General features: G+C 33.2%; 1 long non-coding RNA gene across 1 annotated transcript; it reads left to right on the forward strand.

The window, feature by feature from the left end:
* The first annotated feature begins 689 nt into the window (after positions 1-689).
* On the forward strand, positions 690-10,447 carry LOC142322195 (uncharacterized). Its single transcript, XR_012755797.1, has 3 exons — positions 690-1,124; positions 3,129-3,388; positions 10,074-10,447. It is a non-coding gene; the product is annotated as an uncharacterized LOC142322195 (long non-coding RNA).
* Positions 10,448-25,586: the final 15,139 nt, after the last annotated feature.

Below are 25,586 nucleotides of genomic sequence, written 5' to 3' on the forward strand. Positions count from 1 at the left end.
GAAATGTTTGGCTATACGAATTAGTTAATTTATTTTGTAAAAATAAGAGTGCAAATTGTATTATAAAATTTATTACGTGATAAGTATGGGTACAATAGGTAAACTATAGTTACAAAAATAATGATACTTATTTTATGCTATATTAAAATAATATAAAATTACTTACCGCAGTCAATGAACTGTGTAATCAACCCGTGATGGCCGCTGGATTCCATACTGCACATATGTAATATCTTTGTCGCTCCCCACCACTGCAATTTCCGTCGCTCAACAACTAATTTCTCAACTGCCACAGCTAAATAATTATGAAAGTACCCACACCATCTAAAATGTCCTACACTGTAGTTTCATTTCTCATAATAACGATCGACCGACCGACACAGACAGTTTAATATTAAACTTTGTTATTGAAAGTAAACACATTCACATAAGAAATTTTACTATGTTGCATTCTTTTTTCAAAAATGTTACCTCGCAGCTTACGGGAACGCATCGATTAACAAAAAAAATTTAACGTTACGTATTGGTGAAATAAAACAAAAATACTAAATGACAATCGGAATTGCCTGAATCTCCATTCATATTTAAAAAAGGAAATATTAAATATTTTAATTACATTTAACACGACCTGCTTCCAGAACCGTGTAATATAACAAATGTCGAGACTTACACAACTTCATTTATCTTCAATAAAAGTCTGAATGTGAATGCATTTGACTCTCACGTTCTCTCCTTGGTTCGCTTCGAAATTCATCAAAACAACTACGTAGATCAAAATGTGTGTTACGTTGATGAAAAATTATAATTGATTATAATATTATTAGCTGTTTCCATTATATTCAGCGATGTAAAAAAATCAAAAAATCTTACATAATAATATTATCTAACATTTTCTTTCTGATATTAATCTATTAAAAGTGATTAATATATTAAAAGTGTTATTAAAGATTAACGTTGTGGATACAGTAAATAAAGTTTATTTCTTCACGATTCGTAGTTGTGTTTTTAAAACCGTTATCAAATTTTGTTTATTTGATTATTTGTATTTAGAGAATTCAGTATATTTAAATATATTTTACGTGAATCTGACAACCGTATAGAAAATAATTCTACGTGTAAATGAGGTAAGTTCTTTCAAATTATAATATTTTGTAATAAGAAATTAGTACACAATTAAATAATGTGATTATATTGGTTAACATATTGGAGGAATTTGGGAGTTTAATGAACTAGACATTTTATTTTGGCAAAAATGATTATTTTTAGGTTAGCCAAATATATTTTTATTCTTGTTATTTTAATTAAAATTAAGTACAGATTACTTTATAAAAATATGTAACTAATATAATTTGCTTTCAAGTAAGTACCGATACACTATAAGAGGGGTTTTGCTGAATCTTTTGTAGACTAAACGTTTTATTTACGTAATATTTCAATTTAAATGTGCACTACTTATTAATTATTTCGGGTTTCAATATTCTATTGAAGTTCTGTTTTTTGTTTTAAAAATTTAGATTTCTGTTTAACAACAAAACCGTTTGCCTGTGTCTGCATTTGGTAATTAATAAATTAGCTATCTATTTTAGAAAGATAAATTGCCTTTGTTATTCATATGAAATACTTAGAAATATTTTCTCACTTTTCTTGAAATTTACATTGATATGTTCTGTAGATCAAAACGGTCGGTTTTTATGTTACATGGTCAGATTTATTATTAATTTTTTTTCGACAAAAATTTAGCCAAAATGTTTGTTCTAATTTCTTTTTCATTTTTTTTACTTTTTTTTATTAAAAAAAGACTAGACTAATGAATAAATGAAAGCAATTTTTTAAATTCACTTGTATCTGTTAGCTAAAGAACATGGCTAACGGTACATAAACGAGTAATGATGAGGAGGCTGTCAATTATTTAATTTTACCTAATATTCAATTAATTATAACCACGCACGTAAACGTGATTATTGCACATATATATAAAAGTACATTCGCGTGCGTGCTTTTATAATTTTTTCTTTTTTACTAAACATTTATTTTAATTTAAAGCAGAAATTTAAAAAATCGAATATTATAATTAACAATAAAAATGTAATGTCGCCGCGACCGTGTCACAGAAAGCGTACTTCCTTGCTACATAATATACCAAAGGTTTTGGGTTCGATTCCAGATTAGTACGTGAAGAATTTTCCACAATTAGATTGTAACTTCTTCAATAGCTAATTATTTTAAAGAAAAACAGCTGAACTACAAATTATTATAGATTATAGAAAAGATTAACGAGTGGTACATAAGGATGTAATGATATGATTTCATTATTTCTAAATTTATCTATCGTAGCCGATTACTACTTTACGCGCGCGCGCGCGCACACACACACACACACAAAGAGTGATTTATTTTTTATTAATCTAACAAAAAGTAATGTTTGAAATTTAATCTATGTTTGTTCAGATTTTGTCTTACTTCGTTCTTATATAGTAATTAGCTGTTAACATTGAACAAAATATTTAACTGTGTCTCATTTTCATTTTGATAATATACTGTTATCGTAACACAGTTAGTAGAGATAGTACAGCAAATGACTAATGTACTGAAGGTCTCTGGATCGATTTTTAACTTGGACACCCCCAGATCACAAGGTATTCTTTTATTTTTTATATTTGTTAATATTTTATACTTTTTTGTTTAAAATTTTCAATTTGTTTTAATTCTTACTTTTTACTTTTTGCAGGGGTTTTATAATATGTCTCCTTTTTTTATTAATGTTAATATAAATATTAGTTAAGTTTTTTTAAAATAATTTTTTATATGTAATCAAATATATTTTGATTACAATTCGAATCTTGGACCTCCAGATGAAATGCCGAGAGGCTACCACTCCGCTACGGTGATCAGAAGAGTGGTATGCTTAATTTATATCAGTATATTTTCTAAAACCTGGGTTCGATTTCTAAATGGTTTTTTAATTTAATTTTTTGATATTAATCTATTTTTTTTTGTTTTTAATAAACCTTTATTTAGCTATTTAACTGTTATTAATAAATAAAAATATTTACGCATACAATGAATTTTAAATTATGTTTAACAATTTATTGTAAGATTTATTTAATCATTTATTTTGTTTTAAATAGATCTCGAGTGTATATGTGAGGGTGCGCGCACGTGTGTTACGTAATTCATATAAAACTTTACCACAAGAACAGTAACATTAATCTATATTGTTCAAGTTAAGAAAACGTGTATAACCGAAGATCACCGATTGTACGCGGAGATGAACGAACATACAGTATACAGTCTAACTCACCCGATCCAGTCGAGGTTTAAATTTACGTATCATCAATGTGTGTGTTGCTTTGTGTAGAGAAAATTAACTCTTTATTTTAACATCTTGGTATGTATTTTTTTTTACATATTTTATTTGTTCTATCTAATGCATAATTATTAAAACATAAGGATTTTAATTAAAATACGTATATATTTAATTTTTAAGTGGTCACCTATGTTTCGTTTTTTAATTATATAGTTAATATAGAATGTAAAGTATTACGTTTTTGTATTATATTTTAAAAAGTAGTATTGAATAATTTGTTTAAAACCCCTCTCTCGCTCGGTCACTCTCTCTCACACTCTCTCTTTTTCATTCTTTCTTTCTTTCTCTCTGTGTGTGTGTGTCCTAATCCTTTATAAACATCAAATTATTGTTGATTTTTGTTTGTATTTTTGTGTGAGTTTGCGTGCGCCCGTGCATGTTTGTGTATGTATATGTATTTTATTCTTCTGATAGTACAGTCAATTTGTATTTTTATTTGAAAATCCTTACCTACCGATTGATGTTTTTCCCATATGTTAGGGGTGATGAGGGAAGCTTAACTCCAGATTTTAATGTTATTCAAATGTTATTTTTTAATCCACGTTTGGAGTATGTAAAACAAATTGTTGGGGATGTAGGATGTTTAGGGTATACTGAAATGAAACGACTAGCACTAGATAGGGAATCTTGGAGAGCTGCATCAAACCAGTCAAATGACTGAAGACAAAAAAAAAAAAAAAAAATTTTTTAATCGTTAACAAATGTGCCTAAATAAAATATGACCCTAATTAGGCGAATCTAATTAATTAGTTAGTGAATAATGTTTGTCATTGGATGTAATTCTGAAGGTAAAACGTAATAAAAAAGTTACTACGGGGGAATTTTAACTCGTTTTATTTCTATCGCGATTTTTCCGTTTTTCAAAATTTCATTGCTCATAATTAAAAGGCGAGAGCGTTGATCGACAAATGGTTTTCGCCATTGTTTTTCCCGTAATACATTCAATTACAATCACGTATCGTTTCCTGTTTAAAATATATATATATATATATATATATATATATATTCAATATGGCGGATTCAAGATGGCTGACAAAAGATTTCAAAGTTTCATAAAGTAGAAATTTTTTAACTACGTAGATCCATATTTATTTCTACTTCCTAGTATTCCACGGGGTACTTACGTATTAACGCCACCGCAGCTACAGCTTTATTTAAAAACATAGTAGTCAATCGGATTTCGGTGGAAAATGAATAGTCTCTTTATTAATTTTAATAAATGGTTATTTATTTTATAAATATACTTTAACCAAACTTAACCTACGCTCGCTAACCTTGATTAATTAACACCGTATTTATTTAATAAATTCAGTAATTATTGCAATCATTTATTATTTAAATAATCAAAACACTCCTGTAAATTAATCAAGGTTAGCGAGCGAAGCGAGCGTAGGTTAAATTATATTTATAAAATAAATAAGTATAAATAACCATTTATTAAAATTAATAAAGATACTGTTTTGAATCTATGTTAAACTCTTTATCGGCCCATTTTCCACCGGATTTCGGTTAAAAATTTAAAAACAATACTTTGTTTTTAAATAAAGCTGTAGCTGCGGTGGCGTTAATACGTAAGTACCATACACGGTTTCAACCTGTTTCCAAACTTTAATTTACTCCGTACGGTAATATGATCAGCCGAAGGAAAATGAACACCGTTGAAGATAGAAAAGGAAAGTAAACAAAACACTATAAATGCTTGCGAAACGTATTTTAGAATATTTTTTCATTAATGCTGGTTAAAATAATAATTTTCTACATTTCACTTTGTGTAATACTAAACTTATTTTAATGTATTAACATAATTATCATAGATCTGTATTCTCGTTTCACAGAATAGCCTTTAAATAACGGGATTATTTTCATATCTGTTTAGAATTGCATGATAATACAGTTGTTATGGAATGGCATCTGATTTTTATAAAATTTGAAATATATTGTTACCGTATTTAAGACGTAAGTAATGACTTATAAAACAAATGTTTGTCGTAAATCCCTTTCTTTTTTTTGTCTTCAGTCATTTGACTGGTTTAATGCAGCTCTTCAAGATTCCCTATCTAGTGCTAGTCGTTTCATTTCAGCATACCCTCTACATCCTACATCCCTAACAATTTGTTTTACATATTCCAAACGTTGCCTGCCTACACAATTTTTTCCTTCTACCTGTCCTTTCAATATTAAAGCGACTATTCCAGGATGCCTTAGTATGTGGCCTATAAGTCTGTCTCTTCTTTTAACTATATTTTTCCAAATGCTTCTTTCTTCATCTATTTGCCGCAATACCTCTTCATTTGTCACTTTATCCACCCGTCTGATTTTTAACAATCTCCTATAGCACCGCATTTCAAAAGCTTCTAATATTTTCTTCTCATATACTCCGATCGTCCAAGTTTCACTTCCATATAAAGCGACACTCCAAACATACACTTTCAAAAATCTTTTCCTGACATTTCAATTAATTTTTGATGTAAGCAAATTATATTTCTTACTGAAGGCTCGTTTAGCTTGTGCTATTCGGCATTTTATGTCGCTCTTGCTTCGTCCATCTTTAGTAATACTACTTCCCAAATAACAAAATTCTTCTACCTCCGTAATCTTTTCTCCTCCTATTTTCACATTCAGCGGTCCATCTTTGTTATTTCTACTACATTTCATTACTTTCGTTTTGTTCTTGTTAATTTTCATGCGATAGTTCTTGCGTAGGACTTCATCTATGCCGTTCATTGTTTCTTCTAAATCCTTTTTACTCTCTGCTAGAATTACTATATCGTCAGCAAATCGTAGCATCTTTATCTTTTCACCTTGTACTGTTACTCCGTTACTTACTTACTTGTACTGTTACTGTTACTTAAAAAAAAAATTATTTAATTATTTTGTTAGATCTTCACTAAAAATCACATCCTATAGAAGTTTATACTTTTTATCTTCTATCTTTGTTCTTTTTATTACAATTCTTTTAACTTTATAAGTTAATGTAATTAATACTTCAGCACGTATCAACTAATCACCTCGCCAATCGCCGAGATGGAGTAGTAATATCTTCCCTTTCATCCGAAAGATCCCGGTTTCGTATACCGGTCAGGCTTAAAATTTTAATTCACTTCAAAATGTCAATACCATACTTCCACACACAACCTCCAACCTAATATAATAAATATTGAATTAAAATAGTAAATTCATTTCTGCGAGTAAGCCAGGTTTTGTACTCGTCGAGTTGAAGTGTTATATATTTTTCAGTTATTATCGTTACACTTCTTAACCTTCCTCTGTTCAAAAAAGAATTTAGGAATTATTTTTAAAAAAGATTAAATTTTTTGTATTAATTTTATATTTAATCTTTCGGCTTCGGTTACAGCTTGGACAACACTCCATATGTGTAATATCTGTATGAGATTTACGCATTAAAAAAATAACCGTAAATTGAAGATTCTATTATAAATTGCACGCATAATCCTTATAAAAAAAATAAGTACGTAAATTTAGACTCAATTTGATTCTCACAGAGTTCAATTTTTCTAATGTAGGTTTTGTCTATATAACTAAGTTAATTAAAAAACCTAAAAAAGGAAAGAAAAAAGATTGGTGTAATTGGAAGTAAGTGGGTTCGATTCTTGGTTTTAAAAATACTTATTTTGATATTACCTATTAAAGAAAGACTTATTAAAGACCTATTAAAGAAGACTGACAAGTTGAAAGTCGCGATTTCGATTCTAGGTTTCAGCACAAAATCACATACTAAATGTAAAAATAAATATTAAGTAACGTTAAAGAATAGACTTGATCTTCCTTCAGAACAGTTTTATTTTTATTTTTTTAATACAGTTTAATTCAAAAATACTATGCATTAATGTTAAAAAACAATATTTAAAAAAAAATCGAGAGATATGGTGAACGGTCTTGTGTTTGATTTCCGGTTGAGTTCAATTAGTAATATATACCCGAGTATCATTATTAAAAAAAGCTTAAGTTGAAGATCCTGGGATCGACTCTCATAACATAATCACATTTCAAAACACAATCGCATTTTTAATATTTATAAAATACTTAGTTTAGAATCAATTTGGTCTCCATACATTTAAATTTATTTATAAAACCATTAAAAAAACAAAAAAAAAACTTATATACTGGAGAGATGAGGGTTGATATTATCGGCTTCGACACCAATTTATGCTGCTTATACGTGTATTTAAAATATAAAATAAATAAATAAAAATGATAAAAAAATAAAAAGTAGAATAAAAATCTCGGAGGGTGTGAAAAAGAAATAAACCGAATGACTTTACTTTAGACAGTATTAAACATTTGTAAATTATTATTATTGTTAAACGTGCTTTATGCAGCCGCGCGTTCGAGACGGCAGTTGTGTAGTTTAACCTTGAAACAGTTGTACGTCTCATAGCAACTGGAGTAGTAGACAGCGCGTCGGCGAGCAGTTTTGTCTACGATAGCGCAGTATAATTTGTAAAATTATCTCTGAATAAATAAAACGAATATTTTTATAACCATTTCTTTTTTTTTAATTTATTTTAATCGTATTGACAACATACAAAGTATATATATATTTGTTCCTTTCCTCGGGCCATCCGTTATGTATTTGCTTCACAAGATGAGATGAAATGATAATTTTGTAGCGTGTAAAAATGCCATGCCTAACCGGGATTCGAACCCGGGACCTCCGGACAAAAGGCTAAGACACTATCACTCGCGCCACGGAGGCCGACAAACGTCAGTTACTATTCACCCAATTTTATTTAGGTTATGATTTTTAATTTTTCATGTTATGAATTTTGATAATAATGTAAGATAACGTAACCGGAAATCGAACCCAGAATTCTTTACTATACAAAAAGAACGTTAATTCAGATGCAACGTCACTCTGACTGGTTTAACAATACATACGAGTAAGTTAATAAAACATTGTGTGTGTGTGTGTGTGTGTGAGCGCGCGCGCACTCCATTATTCTTTAATTACGCAACAGACTTAAAACTTGAAATTTTTTGTACATCACGAATTCATTCTTTTGATTTCATTGACCCAAAAAATGTACGGGAAGAGTATTTTTTTACAAAAAATTTACTGCATTAGAAATTAAATCAATTGACACGCTTCACTAACAGTCAACACATAATACGTATTAAAATGGTAACAGGATACAATTTTCTTTTTTTTTTATTACTACCGTTCTGGTTGACAAAACAATGTACACTTCATTTTACTTTATCAGATTAAATGTATCACAAAATTGATTTATATCCAAAAGGTTCTGGATCCGAATCCCGATAATTTTTTACGTACGAAAATATTTATCTACCTCATTGTCATAATTAAAAAAAAAATTGATGTGGGACACCACATGACTTCCTTGTATGCCTATTAAATTACATATACACATTTTTTGCTTCATTTGGTATAAACTTATTTCATTTGAAAGTGAAATACGATCCTCTAATTCTTTAATAAAGAATTTTTTGATTTTTTTTTCTTCATATTATTGAATTATTATTTATTGTAATTTTTTTACAATCACAGGTTAATAAATTAAATTATATTTACACGTTTTTTTAAAATGAAAAAGTATGTAATTTTATTTCATAAAAATTCATGATATTTTTTTCTTTTTGGTTATTACTGAATTATTATTCATAGTAAAAGTTTTTTTACAATGTGAGTTTAATAAACTAATAAATCAACATATTTAAATAAAAGAAGTTAAAAAAAGGAGATGAAGTCTGATTCAAACCGATGTGCCTTCTCCTTGTAAAATCCAAATATTTCATTAAACTTTTACTTGGCTATAACTCTGGAACCAATGAAAATAAGTACCATTTATGATATATCGTTGAAAAGCTCTCAATCAGGGCTTATTACTGCAGTTAAGAAATAGTGGGCTTTTTTTGGACACTTTTGGTTCAGTCGATTGCAATAAAAAGGAGAAGTGCACAACTAGATGTTACAACAGTCCTAAATCCAAAATTTCAACATACTACGGTTAATAGTTTTTAAGTAATGCGAGATACATACATAAGTACAGAGGTCACGCCGAAACTGTCAAATGGATTCAGGGATGGTCAAAATGAATATTTTGGTTGAAATCTGAAAAGCGATATACAACTTAAAATTTATACAACTTAAAAAATTACAAAAAAACTTATTTAAGATTTGTTAAAGTTCTTGTAGATTTGTCATCGCTTTTAAGTCGCAAAATGTTTGATATGGAGGTCCGAATAATCGACGTTTTAATAAACATTAATCTCAGATAATTTGAATCATAATTAATCTCTGAATCTTATAACAAGAAAATCTTTAAAATAATTCGAATACTGCAATAAGCAATAATTTATGTAAATTTTACGAGTAAATAAAATATGTAGGTCCGGTTAACTGAAACGTCGGATTTATAAAATCAGTGATTATTTTATTAGCTGTATTATATAAAATAAAAACGTTAAGTATGATTTTTTAAGTTTTTAATACTACTACATAAACGACAAATATCAAATAAGTAGTACAACCGTATTGCAAATGGAAAATATATAACATCAACTTTAAATATTGTTGGAAATTTATTTATTTTTTTTATATATTTTTTTTTATAAAAAATAGTAAAATGATAATATAATGATTCGTTATTAAATTAAGAAAAAAATTATAAAATTTTACCATAAGTAATAAAAAAATTTTTTTCTTCATTTCCTTACTGGTTAGGTTGTTGGAAGATTTATTCTATGAAAATGAATTGAATAAGATATAAGACAAATGCAACGCAGCGATTTATCTGATACCCAACTGTGGCGAGTACACTGGCAAGGCGGGAAAAAAATCAGTTTAAATGGCAACATAGCGTCTGTCATAGCATCAGTAAATGTTAGAAGTGTGTTTTATGAATACAACTCCCTATTAAAAATATTAATGTCTGTACGTTAACCGAACCGAACGGGTGTCTTACATAATTTTGAAGTAATTTTCAGTTTAAGTAAACCTTATTATCTCTTTATAAATAATATATTAATTTAATTATTTATTTATTTGTATAATCACACACGCGCGCACAATTTTAATTATATATATTGAAATGTATTACTCTGTATAAATTTATTTTTTTCTCATTCAAATTTGTTATAGCAAAACCTTTGTAATTACAAAAATAAAAACTGATAGAATGTTCTAAATTTTTTTTTGTATAAACTTCGTTAACTGCTATGTGTTAATATTTGGTTTCAAATACGGGCTTATAACCAGGAGGGAAGTTCTTGGATAGTGTTTGAAAACATTATTTAAAGAAAGGTTATATTGAATAATAAGGTTTGAAATTTGTTTGCCTTTATTATTAATGATATTGTGATTGGAAAATAATTTCTCAGTAATATTTAAATCTATTGTTAAACTGTAAATTACTAGTTTTTGTGAAAATACATCAGTAAAAAAAATATATAAATTTTTTGTTTTACATTACAATTCTTCTTGTGATACATACATAAATCATCAAAGGAATAAATGTCACTAATAGATGCTTTCTCTAACAATAATGGTGTTCATTACATTACATTGGCTGTGCCAATAATGAACACAGTAAAGATCCCATATAAAAAAATTAAAATAAATATTCTTAATCAAAAGAAAGAATTAGTAATCTACTTGTTTGGACATTATTTGTTGACACTTTACTAAGTTGGTTGTCCATTTGATTTATTTTTACTTTGAATGCTTATAAAATCAAACAAACTTTATATTATTTAAAAGATTGGTAAGTTTGGTTTTGCAAAAAATATAATAAGATCAATTAATAGATTAAATTAACCAATTAATACGTTTAATAACATTTTACTTACAAGTGACAAACCCAACTGACAAACTGGCTTTTTGTTAAAGTGGCCTTGTTTGTATGAATCAGATGATATACGTGTCATAATGTTAATAAATAGGCAAACTCTGGTGTAATTACGAAAACTATTACTGTCACATTTTTTTTATAGATAACATAATGCCCTTGAAAATCTCATTGGAGACAATCTATTTATAACGCTCTCGTATACTTTTCTCGAATAATTATCTGGACACCACCATCCTTTCCTGCCATACTGGAACACCCATCGTATCCTTGTCCGACGCACGTTTTGTCCTACCTTTTTCTACAAAGTTGATAATTACAGATGCTGCCGATTTTGCATCTATGTCAGTCGACTCTACAAAACCTAGAAATTCCTCACGATCATCTTTTCTTCGTCAAAAAATCTAATCCCGATGGAAAGTTGTTCTTTCCCTGATATTTCACTGTTCTCGTCCGTCAGGATACTGTAAGCACATGCTTTCTTTACGTCAGTAGTGATTTCGTCTCTAACGAGGTCGCCACACAGGCAGATTATTTCATTTTGAATCCGTGTTGACAAGGGGAGTTTTTCTATGTGCTATTTATATAATGTGGCCACCAGCGTCAATTTTGAATTTGATTAAGTCTTCAAAAACACCTTCATGATTTTCTTTGCCCCATAAAGGTAGGTCACGTGTACAAAAAAACATCACAGTCGAAATTATTGATGCAACAATTTTCTTGTTTGCTTCTATTTCATGCTGGTGGACAGAAATCAGATGTACATCAACGGCTATATTTTCAATAAAATAATTTTGTGCTGTGGCCGCCGATTTATATCACTGAGATGTATGAAATTCCACGAATTCGTGCATGTCTTTATAGCGAATAATGGGCCTCACTATGAAATGACTCAAAACATCAATCGCATTAGTCGGTGGAAACAACACACAGTAAATGCAAAAGATGCCCTTTAATTTTTTGGAGTTCGCCAGCTGAGGAGCATAATCCTCCAACCAGCTGTATTTGAATTTTATTTTTAATCGCCCAGCATCCGTAGCAAAGTTATAACTTTGATAACATGGATATCAAAATACGTTTGATTCTGTACAACATAACCAGATGGTAGCGAAGTTCCACATGATTTTTCACCAAAATTCTGTTTCGATTTTTCTTCTCCGCCGCTATCGCTTTCGCGTATCTGGTTGTTTCCTCTTCTGTCTCCGTAAAAGGAAATAACTACTACTACTATACTTCCCCAAAAAAATAAAGCGATTAAGAATTTAAGATTCTGAACGGAATCTCTACTAGAAACTTCAACCTTAAAAATGTTTTTTTTTTTTATCGTCTCCATATAATAACTTTTCACAAAATTACAGCGTTTTGAAAATCAGTAAAAATTCGTTTTTTGTTCGTGAAAAATATTCTTAACCTAAATACGGGTTTATTGGGTTTCAAAACCATCTAACATGCCATTTTTTTTTCAATTTGTACAAAAGTGTACAAGTGAATATGTAGAAAAAACACAAACAAAATGGTAGAATGGTCAAATCTAGCAGAATGTTAGCTGTGCACAGAATGAAATTAATCTGAACCAATTTGGTTTTGATTTAAAGTTAAAAATTTCTATATCAAGATTGTGTTTTGAAAACCTTAGTTTTTGTAGTAATTGAAGTTGATAACAACAAAAATTTGGATTATTATGAATTTTGAACCGTTCATTATTAGTTATCGAACTTTAATGTTTTTTATTATTTTGGATTTTTTTTTCTTCAATAACAATTATAATTAAAATCAGCTCTCCTCCGGAGACATAAGTAAGTCTACTGACAAAAGCATGTGAAAGAGGGTCATTAAAGGAACCCCCAAAATAAGAAATACACGATAAATTGTTGCAAGTAAACTTAGTCCAATATGAAATTTCAAGCTCAGTCGTAAATTACAAAACAATAATTTCAGCATCACATCGTCCACAAAAACAAACATTAATAACAAAGGGTAAAAAGAAAAAAAAGAACAAAAGAAACTGCAAAAACAAAGAAATTAAATACCATACTACTAAACCTGTCAGACTCCAGACTGTTACGCAGATCCTAATTCGAGTGCATGGACACATCCCAACCGTTGGACGTCCTTGCTGTTATCGAGTAGATTAATTGCAAAGTGGTTTGCATGATTTTCAAGTCTCTGCAGGTATTTGGCACTGCGTTGCCGCAGGGCTGTTACTGAATGATGGTATTTTTTTAATAAAACTAAACGGTATGGTAACTGTAAAATGGTATTTCATTATTTGCATTTAGCAGATGTAGCTATTTGTAAAATCAAACATTTCAAAATTCGAAATCATCTAATTAGGAGAACTGAAAAAATAGCTAATTACAATTTTCAATCGTTACTCAAAATTATTAGAGTGGGCATATTGTTATTATTTCCTTATTTAGTATCGTATGATTTTTCTTAAAATTTCAATAATAAAAACGACATCTAAATCACTATTATTACAAACCAAAAAACAGACTTGGCGTTTCCTGAACATTTTAGGTTGCTACAAATTTCCCGCTAAATCCATCCTCGAACATTCTCTATATTTTCAAGACCTTGAACCGCCAATTCCCCACTCGTTCACTAGAGACCGCTCCCGCCACGATTTAAACATGCTTTCTTACCGCGTTAATACTATTATAACTTATTGATATTAATGTATAATTTTTTGTTTAACTAAATGAGCCAGGGGGTAGAAGAGCACCCTACCTTGCCCCACCGTGGTTATTCCTGTGCTAACCACCACGGTTGTTTCTCCAAAATTAAATAATAAAATACTTATGTAATCCGATATTTTTTTTTTTGCTAGTAAAGTTTTACAGACTACTCTGAGCAATAGTAATTTAAATAGCACAACGTGAACTCCTTAAAATTTACTTTTGGTTTAATCCGGTCAAGTTACATAATTTAAATTTAATCAAAGTAAATAAAGTAATCGATTTTTTAATTTATTGAATTTAATTTTAATCGAGTATAATTTAAAATTTTAAAACAAAGTTTGAACCTAATTGTTAATTTTTCTCTGAAGATCAACATATATTTGTTTTTCAAATATCATGACTTCATAATTATTTTCCCTTTATACATTTATATATACTCGTTCATATTTCACTGCCATGTATTATCCCTCTAATCTCTGTATCAATAGATGTGCTCTTCCTTTCTCCAAAAATTTAGTCCAAGACATGATAATAAACTACCTTGAGGGGTAGATTACCCGTTTTTATTAAATATTCCTTTTCTTTAACGTTAAACACTTCTACCTCGTAATCAGTTCTATTAATACAGATCTGATCTTACTCGATTATCCATCATGAATATGCTAACACCTGAAGACCCGGTATATTATTTGTATTGTTGCAAACCACCTGAAATTATATTTTTGACTGTTTCTTGCTGATAATTGAACAACTAGCTTAATATTTAAGGTGTACGTTGAGCGAGTCTGAACCTAATAAACCCTTTATTTTTGACTATTAATAAAAGTATTATGAAACATTCATACCGCTCTTCAATGACACACATATACTATAAATCAGTGATTATCAAACTTATTTCTTTTACCGCCCCCTTTGAAAATCAATTATTTTTCAGCGCCCCCATTTTTTATACACCCCTAAAACTTAAAAACCACAATTTCATTACTTTAATTAATTTAGTTATATTAGTCGGTTCTGATGTTTAAACTTACATTCTAAACTAAAAATTTTTACCAGTGAGAACAAATAAAACCCAATATTTTAATCAAATTAAAAGAAACAATATAAATATGTAATCGGTTTTCGTCTTTATACTAATCTAATGAGACGGATGAATTTGATGATATTTAATAAGTTTGTTGATATCAGGTTCGATTTTACTTAAAAACAGTCGTAAGTCGCCGCGTTTGGTAACCTGCAAATGATTTCTCTTTTTAGTAAGCAGCGTTGTCACAGCGCTAAATCCACGTTCACACAAATATGACGATGGGAATGCTATCAAAAATCGTTCAACGATAGACCACAATCCGGGGTACAACTGCGGAATTGACTTTTGTAGCCAAAATTGTCGGTAGCCATTTTTGTATTTGATTTTTATTTCCTCGTTCGTTGTCGGTTCTATAAGTTCTTCTTCCAACCGGGATGATATTGCTATGTTGGCATTTGAAAAAGGATCTAACACCCGGTCGGTATTTCCAATTTCAAAATGTCCTGGAATCTTTCGATGAAATCACTGTGAAAATTTCCAAATGTTGGCAGTAGACGAGCAAGTCGTCGTTGTTGCAGGATACTGATAAATTGGCAAAATTATGGAACTCACGTCTGCCGATATTCTTCTTGTGTAAGAGCAGCTCGGCTACGAAAGCAGCGACGACATTTTTGTTTTTATTAAGTTCAAGTCATCGCCTTGAAGTTGGAGATTCATATCATTAAGCGACGTATAAAGGTCTGTCAGGTATGCGATATCATTCTTTGATGCGATGAGGTTTTCGCGCGATTCTGTGTCTTTGTTTTCCAAGAACTCTATGACAGAGTCAACCAGATTGTAAAAACGAGTCGGACAATTTCCATTTGATAGCCAACGCACTTCTGTGTGAAAGATCAATCTGTTGAAATCTTCATTATTATCAACACAAAGCTGATTAAATAATCTGTCATTTAAAGAGTTGTTTCGGATTTTATTGGCCGCTCTGATGACATGTTGCAATGATTGAAATAGTCGTTCGCTTAAATTTCTAGCAACTAAATGCTGTCGATGTATAACGCAATGTACAGCAATCGCATCAGGAATTTTGTTTTTTAAGTACGATATAAATCCTTTTTGACACCCCGTCATAGCTACGAAATCTATGTTAAGTATTTTAAGTTTATATAACATCATACAGGGTAGAAATATAAACTAATTATTCGTACTTGTGTAGTAGGTGGGTTTTAATTTTAGTGAAATTTAAAATACTACAAATTATACATCCCCCCCTAACCCATATCAACGCCCCCCATTTTTTCTGGGCCCCTTAACGCCCCCCCCTCTAGGTTTCAAACGCCCCCAAGGGGGCGTTATCGCCCACTTTGAGAAAGACTGTTATAAATAAATAAAATAAATGCAGTGTATTCAGTGTTTACGTGAAGCAAATGTATTCAAAAACTGTAAGCATAATTTCGTACATTTTTTATGGAAATTATTAATTTTTTTTTATTACTATGTTAATTAAACAGGATAACCAGGTTAGGATAAATTGTTAATATAACAATGAAGTATCGAGGAGCTGCACATTAAAGTATAAGTAGGTTGTCTATCTGGAAAAAATTAACCTCTTTCACGGGAAAACTAGGATTTTTATCGGTCAACACTTTTTTGTTTTAAAAACAAAACTAAATAGTTTAAAAAGTAATTTACTAAAAGCGGTCTTCTAAAGAAGAATACTGAAAAATATTTTGTATTTATAAATAGGTATACATTTTATGCTGATTGTCACAAAATGATGTATAAATATGCTAAGTTTTATAATAGTGTAAAAACTTAATATCTCACCCAAAACATTAATGCAAATGAAGCCAATAGTCTTTCTAAACAATTTTAGATTTTGAAAGTTTCTCGCCTATAGAATTTTTACAAATTTTTTTCTCAAGGACAGACATTTCTTGTAGATCCACCTTTATAACACAAGTAACGATAAAATATAATTTTCTTTCAATACAGACGTTGAATTATGTCTTCGATACAAACGTTTAGAAGTCGTTGGTTTTTCGTCCAATTTATATTTCTTTCAAAATAGACTTTATGTATTTTTTACTTAATATTTTTAAGTATTCCTATAAATATTGGTCCCTTATGTTTTTTACCTTAAAAAATACAATAATTTAAATACCTTTTATTAGCTTTTTTCGAATTGTTTATTTCTGAACCGCGTGAAAAATTAAATTTTATTTTCTAGGCTTTAATATTTTTCACTTGTTCAGTCATCATTTTCCTTAGTATTTTCTGTGTTGTTTTGTGATTCTATTGTTATTTTCTCTTCCGTTTTGAGCCATTTTTTAAATCCACGTACATATTCTTGATAATTTCCCCGTTTAATATGTCTTCTTCTCTTATCCCGATCTCTAAAAGTCTTTACTTTTAAAATTATCGAAGAAGTTGAAAATATTTCTTATCGATCTTTCTTCCTTCGTTCCTATTTTCTTTTTAATTGTGTCGATTATGTTTTCAAATTTTCTACAAATTTCCACGTTAATTCATAAACTATTTTTAATATTTTTTTCATCGTAATCTTTCATTATTTTATAAAAATATTCTCTAGACTTCTGCGGTTATATTATATTTTTGCCGCGAAAAGTATTCGGAAAGTATATCCGTGTTGCATTGTCTAAATTCTAAGAAATTGATTGTTCCTATGACTTCTGTTAGTTTTAAAATTATTTCCATTTTATTTGCCCGATTTTTTAAAGACATTAAATTTAGTTCTTTTTTCTGTCTTCGCTTAGATATTTAAATTATTCCACCGCTTTAAGTTTTACAAATTTGTTTCTGTTTCTCTGGGGTATTCATTTATATTTTCCGTTTTTTTCAAATGAAATCTTACGTTAAGTTATTCCAGCGATTTTCTTCAAAACTTAGTTTTGTTTTCGGGCTGTGTTTACATTACCGGCGAAGATCGCTAAATCATCTGCCAAAGAAATACGTCCGTCGACATTGCTTTGTATTTTTTTACGATTCCTGCGATTAGAAGTTTTAGGTTTTCGATTCCTTTTCGCCATTCACAAATTACTTTATCTAAAAATACAACTAAATAGAAACAGCAAGAGCTTGTCCCGTTTCGATTTTGATAGATTTTGAAATACCTCCCGTGTATTTTTCTTTTTAAATTTTTTTTGTTACGGCCTTTTAATTTGATTTAAAATCTTAGAATTTAGTCTTATATCTTTTAAAGTTACGGAGTTTCTGTCTATCGAGACTTAAAAGTTAAGACATCGTACTATCGACATTAAAATAAAGATTTGTTCTGAGTGACAAAAATCTGCTCTTTTCAAACCCCCTTCATATTCACAGAGTTGTTAGTCCGCAAAAGTTTTAATTCTCCTTTGAATAATTTTTCAATGATTCTTGTAATTTACTGGAAGTTGTGAAATGCTATTGTAATTATTTACCCTATTTGTCACATAACTATTAAATTTTTATTTTTTTGTAATACGTGACATTTTTTTCACTTAATTTTATTTTCTTTCTCCTCGCAGTTTGTATTTTATATTATATAGATTGTTATTGAATGACAATATTTTATTGTTACAGGTTAAAAAAAAAATGAAAAAAATTTAAAGGAACGTTTTCCCCGATCAACTTAGAAGTGGCATTATCATTAAGAATATTCACAGTACTATCTGATATTCCAAATTCAACAATTTTATTGAATTATAGTTTCTGTATTTCCTTTTTTCTTAATATATATGACGGACTAAATTACAGTTTTACATTTATTTATAGTAATTTTTTTTGAGAAAATTTATGAATCGCGAAAAAAACAGCAAAAGAAATAATATATCTTATGTATTGTCGCAGAATGGCTTCGATGGCACCTCGCACTTACTAACCTTATGGTAGCCTTTAAAGGGTCGTTTTTTGCGTTGGCTCTGAGAAGAGCTGTTGGGTCCGGAAGCTGGTCTCCGGCAAAGTCGGAGAGTAGCGGCTCGCCCGTTGAAGTCTGACCGGGCTTTCCCTCGGCGGCAGTTGGGTTCCCGCTACAGCGTGACACTGATGGCTGCCAGAGCCCCGCAATGTCGGGTCGGCGTCGGTTGTCCTTCGCCGGCGCGCTACTCCCCATGCGATCCCACGCTAGACCGGCTACTGTCGCTGAGTCAGCCGGCCAGGGCGATTGAAACCCGGCGAGCTAGAGCCGGAAGGTAGCGTCCGCGCCCAGCGGCTACCTCGGCGGGCCGGCCAGGCCTACTGCTCCGGCGGGGATCTTGGCATCCCCGGGAGGTGCCACGTTGTGCGGCCAGGGAACTTCTTCTGTCTTCCTTCACCTTCTTCTACTTCTTCTTCTTGGTCTTCGACGATGAATTGAAAATTCACTGTCGTGCACGCTCTTTTATCGGAGCCTGAGAGTGGTGGGGCCGCAGCGTCGCTATTGTGGGAGAACTACGCGGTCATCTGCGCGGCGGGAGTGATGCTTGTACCAGCGCGTACATATACCGTGCTCAAGTTAACCAGAGTTGTTACCGTTGTCGTCTGCAGATATTAAATTAGGCATATATGTGGTAACAAATAAATAAAATAATATATTTACTAACCGTTATAAATGTGAAAATTTAACAATAAAAGTACACACACATACACACATGCATGTATATACATGGGTTTTTATCAACAATTTTTAATATAAACATTATTCAATTAAAGAACAGGTAAATTAATCAATAAAAATTTTACGTACTTAATACGAATTTGTAGACATTATTGAAATTAATAGATATACAAATTTAGTAGTGCTAATAAAAAAAGGAATGTTTAATAAATAATATTTCTGATAAATTAATAAGTAAAAAAGACTTTTCTTTTCCATTTACCGAGATGTTATGCAAGATGACCATAAAAAAGAAATTTATATTAAAATGAATGTGTGTGCGCGTGCGTGCGTATTTGCGCGTGAGTGTGCGCGCGTAATGCCAATACGAAATCGAGTACAAACTACCGTTTTTTTTTTTTAAATTAATAGAAAATAATATTTAATGAACTATTTAAAACTTAATATCCAAAATATTTATAAAGTACGTTTAAAATATTTATACTATTTAAGTTTTAATAAAATCTACGGAATTAATTAATTATCAAAAATATTATTAAGATTTCAAAAAGATCGCGATGTTACGTTTATAAATTTTATAAAATAATAGACTCCATTATTTTAGTCTTTAAAATTATCGAAAAGAAAAAAAATTCTGGTTTTTAATCAGAAACAGCACGTTATTAATTTTTTCTTAAATTATCGGGCGTCGATTATCAAGGTCATTAGGCGTTGTCAATTCTTAAAATAAAACTATAACTAAAAGATAATAAATTTACTGATAAAGGTGTAAAGAGCCCCTATCGGCTTGAAAGGACAACACAAGAAGAAAATATAAAATCACAAAGATCGCACGCATAGAAACCGATACTTAGTCCTTGATAAAAGCTCCTCGACCGCATGGGGTGTTAAAAGTCCCGTTCGGTTCAAAACAGACGTAAAAACAAAATAACTAAATAAATTTTCTCTCCGGATACAGAAACTTATATCCGGAAGAAATGCCGTCTAAAATTAAATTTAAGTACTGTAAAAGAGATCCGTTTCATAAAGAAAACACAGCAGGGCTTAATAGCACATTCTTCGTTTCTCAAAATTTTACTATCGAGGAGAGTCCTTCACGGCGTTGAATTTCGTTGTTAACTCTCTCCAAACTTTGTGCCATTCACGTCTGACACAAGCAGACACGTGTTATCACAGCCGATATCACATGCAGATGAAGGAGTTAAAAGACAGGAAAATATGTTATTGTATTTTTTAAGACGTAAAAATAATTTGCTACCGCCATTGTGGAATAATGTTTTTCATTATTGCTGTAAGGCTCCGAGTTTGAATTTCGGTCAATTTTAACGGTTATCATACGCTATCAACATATTAAATATGCATCTATGCAAGTTAATCGATAGTTTTTTTTTTTTTTAATAAAATCGTAATCGTTGATCGTGATTTCGTTTTGTTTTTTGTTACCGATCATTTAATCGCTCTTCGGTTTGATATAATTCTTCTGATCTTAATTTGCGTACTCGTTCTCTAGTTTTCAAATTTTCTCTCTCTTTATATTCATCATCCTCTCTTAATCTTTTTATTCTGTCTTTGGTTTTAACATTTTCTTCCCGTTCATACTCATCTTCTTGTCGTTTTTTGAGATATATATCTTTATGTTATCTTTCTTTTTCCTGTATGATTGTTTCTTTTTAATTTTTGATTATTCACCAAATAATCCAATAATAAAAGCTGAATATTTTAGGTCGAAATTAACATTTTTAACCGGTATACAAGAGTTCACTAAACGGAATAGTTTAATTATTATTAACTTTTATTTATACGACACACTAGAAATCTAAAGTTCTCTAGATGCTTTGCTGTTTTGCTTCAGAAGTAAAATAAAAATTTTAAAAAAAGAAACGGTTAAAGGATAGTTAAGCACTTTTTGTTACTTTTGTTTTTATTGTAACAATAAAATTTTAATTCGCTATATAATTACACTTTTAATTAATTTTTTAAAATATTTTTTATAGGATGCTGTATTTAATTTTGTAACAGCTGTAGGATGCTTCTACTATTAAACAGAATCACTCATCAGCAGCATTTTCAATGCTTCCCCCGTTAGTCACTTCTGTTTTTTAAAAAACCGATGTATAAAGTATTCTTCTAAATTTCTTTCCTAAAACACATTTAAAACGAAGTAATATACAATTTAATGAATTATATTGTTCACAATTAAGAGTTATATTTCTAGGAGAATTTTATGGGAAAATAGGTAAAATAGTCATTCGTGAAGGAACGATTCAGTAATTAACTTTTTTGATACTGACAGAACCGATACTTATAAGAAATTTAAATGATAGAAGCATCAAATACAAGTAGCAGAAAATTGAGTATTTTGCAAAATTTTCATAATTGATAACGGTAAGGTAACAATTAGTGCACCTTATGTGAAGTAGTATCATTTATAATCCATTTGCATTGCCTTTAATGTTATAGCTTTTTAGGAATTTTCAATCGAGTGGTTTTTTTCTGATCGCTTGGAGTTGGAAATTTCCTTGGAGAATATTTATTTATTAATATTTATTTCTGTTTAGCCTCTGGAACCACTATAAAGTATTATTTCAGAAAATTGATGGAGATAATATGATTGAATGTAAATGAAGTATATTCTTGTATAGTCTCAGGTCGACCACTAATAATAATAATAATAATAATTTTTTTTTTTTTTTTTGAGGAGTGAGGTGGAAATGCATTTACGCACTGAGTGTCGGGCTCCCGCTGATGGTATTATCCAATCACTATCAGCAGACTACCGACTAAAACCACCCCCTTTCTACCAGGACTCGACCCGGAACCGTTTAACACATTACTTCCGGTCGAGTCCTCCTATACTAGCCTGATTAGGTGCTACCTAATTTTCAGGACTATCCAGGTCAACCTTTTTGGCCCTGAGAATGTTGCCGACGAATCGGGCTACACTTTCCCAGCTACTCAGGTCACGGAGCATCATCGCAACCACGTTGTGGGGACTCGGTGCTCCGGTATCCGCCTCTAGTGTCCCTCGATCTGCCGCCCACCGAGCACATTTGAAAAAGGTGTGCTCAGCGTCGTCCCGTACACCGGGGCAATACAGGCAGTCGGGGGACGGCGCTGCTCTCCCTATGACATGGAGGTAAGCGCGGAAATACCCGTGACCCGTTAAAAATTGGGTCGTGTAGTACTCCACTTCTCCATGCCGTCGCTCCGTCCACGGTCTGACCAGAGGGATAAGCCATGCGGTCCATCGTCCTCTGGTTTCGTGGTCCCAGGTCTCTTGCCGTGCGAGGAACGTGCGAGTGCGTTCCTCGTTGGCAACGATCACCCGGTCTTCGCCTGCCCGTCGCCTCCTGTAGATCACCTGGCGCTCCCTTGCTAAAGTAGCAACGGGTATGACGCCGGTGACCACAAGTACTGCAGGCTCGGAGACCGTCCGATACGCGGAAGCGACTCGCAAGGCTGCGGTGCGTTGCACCTGCGCGAGCCGCTTCCGGTTTCTCGCAACTCTTAATGCCTTGGCTCACACTTCCCATCCGTATAACAGGATGGAATGCACCGTGGACACCAGCAATCGCCGTCTGCTGGCCTTCGGTCCGCCGACATTCGCCATAAGCCGGCTGAGAGCAGTTACGGCTCTCGCAGCTTTGTCGGCGGCTGTACGAAGCTGCTCGGCAAAGCTGAGTTTCTAGTCGATCATCATATCGAGGTACTTTGTGGCCGGCTTAGTTTCGACAACCTCTACCCCGACCCGCAGAGAGAGAAGGCTGTCGATACGCTTCTTTGTGAGAACCTCGATCTCCGTTTTGCTGAGGGCTAGAGACAATCCATGATCGTCCAACCAGGCACCCACTCTGTGCATGGCTCGACTGAGCCTCAGTTGGGCGCACTCCACGTCCCGGTCTGCGACAAGTAGCGCAACGTCGTCAGCGTACCCGACCAAGGCAGATTCTTTAGGCATCTCCAGCCTCAGCAAGCCATCGGAGACGGCGTTCCAAAGGTCGGGGCCGAGAATCGACCCCTGCGCCGCCCCTGACGTTATCGTAGTCCTACGCCAGCCTGCTGCGGTCTCGTAAATGAGACCGCGGTTCCTCAGGTATGCGTCTACCATTCTGAGAAGATATTGAGGCACATGGAATGAATGCTCCAGGGCCCGAATCATTACGCTCCACCGTGCGGAGTTGAACGCGTTTTTTACGTCCAACGTAACGTTACGTCCAACACGTCGCAAAAAATGATTGTGGTCCTCTGCTCGCCGCACTGCCTCAACAACCTTCTGAATTGCGTCTAGGGTCGACCGACCCTGCCGGAAACCGTACTGGTTAGGTGAGAGGCCACCTGCCTGATTCATCGCCGTAACCGGTCTTTTAACAGCTTCTCCAATACCTTCCCAGCTGTGTCAAGCATACACAATGGGCGGTAGGAGGAGGTAGGAGGACGGCGACTCTGGGTTTTGTTTTCCCTTGGGAATTAGCACAAGACGCGCGGTCTTCCACCTGGCGCTAAAAGACTCAGCCTTCAGACATGCATTATAGATATCTAGTAGAAGACGGTGGCTGCAGCGCCCCACTAGTTTGAGTACCTCGGCCGGTATACCGTCGGGACCAGAGGCTTTTTTGCTTTTCAGCGATCGTAGGACTCCTTCCAGTTCCTCCATCGAGAAGATAGGGAAGTCGCCCATGTCGCTGAAGTCCCGCTCGGCACGGACCGAGTGGGCCGGGAACAACATCTTAACGACGTGTTCCGCTTTAGCCTCGTCTAGTGGAGCTGGTGACCGCGAAATCCCCAATCGCCGAGTTACTATCTTGTAACCTAGCCCCCAAGGGTCTGCATCCACGGTCTCCGTCAGTTCGCTCCAGCAGCGTGCCTTGCTCACGTTGATGGCTCGACGGAGACGAACCTTTGCCGTCTTATACTCGGCTGACCTGGCGTTCGCGTCTATGCGATTCCTCGCACGTTGCGCAACTCGTCTTAGTCGAATACACTCTCGGCGGAACCCCGCAATCTCCGGTGTCCACCAGTACACGGGTCGCTTCTGGTGCTTCGGCCCCCCCGTCCCCCGTTGGTGAAGTTTTCAGGGGCTACCACCCCTGAGGAGATCTTTCTGTTGAATTTATTCTCGTCGATTTTGTTGACGTTATATCTTTTCACCAGCCGTGGGGGCCCCGGGCGCTCTCGTGTACCATCTATGGCTCTAAATGAGATATATTGGTGGTTGCTACCGCTATAATCCTCGAGAACTCTACAGTCCTGAACGAGCGTGACCAGCTCTTAGGAGGCGAGGGTAATATCAAGAATGGTTTCCAAATATCCTGGGCAGCGAAACGTCGTCGTGTTCCCTGTACTGAGAATCACGAGTCCAGTACGTGCCACCATGTCCAGAATGTATTTCCCTCTGGAGTTGGTATGCGCCATATCCCAGTCTACCGCCCTGGAGTTGAATTTCTCAGCTACCACCAACTCACCAGCGGCAGCGAGGATAACATCCCTTTTTTTGGCAGAGTAATAATAATAATAATAATAATAATAACTCCTGAGTTAGGTAATCCCCACGTCCGGAACACAACATCTACGTTCCACGTCCAGGGCGGCAACAGCTGTACTTATGTACAATACGCATAGCTGGCTAACTGGGTTCCGAGTAAATTCCTCGGTTTTGCTTTTTTACTTTTGACCTGTTTCTAACTTCAGGTCACCAGACGGACTGGATTTTTCGGCCACCTGTAGGACATGGACAAATAAACGATTTGGAAATGGACTCACACCATATTTAGAGCTGGTGATGTGGCGGCCAGGGTCAATGTTATTGCAGGTTTAACGGAGACCCTTCCGTTGTCCACATGCCCCCTGCGATGGCAAGCATGTAGCAATGGTGGCCATGTATGTCGGTGCATGGGAGCTCTGAAAGCTTCGTTGAGTAGGAGCCTGGAGTCAGTGCAGAGATTGCGTATTCGCTCTCTGCCAGGACATATGCCGGTTCCACCGGAGTACCGGATCGGACCTCCAAGGTTAGTAGCCCTGGAGTGGGTGTGTACACCAGCGGCTAGCCTTGCTACAGAAGGGATAATTTCAAATGAATACACTTGAACACCAA

Source organism: Lycorma delicatula, chromosome 3 (genome assembly GCF_047948215.1).
Source record: "Lycorma delicatula isolate Av1 chromosome 3, ASM4794821v1, whole genome shotgun sequence".
In the NCBI taxonomy this organism is placed as follows: Eukaryota; Metazoa; Arthropoda; class Insecta; order Hemiptera; family Fulgoridae; genus Lycorma; species Lycorma delicatula.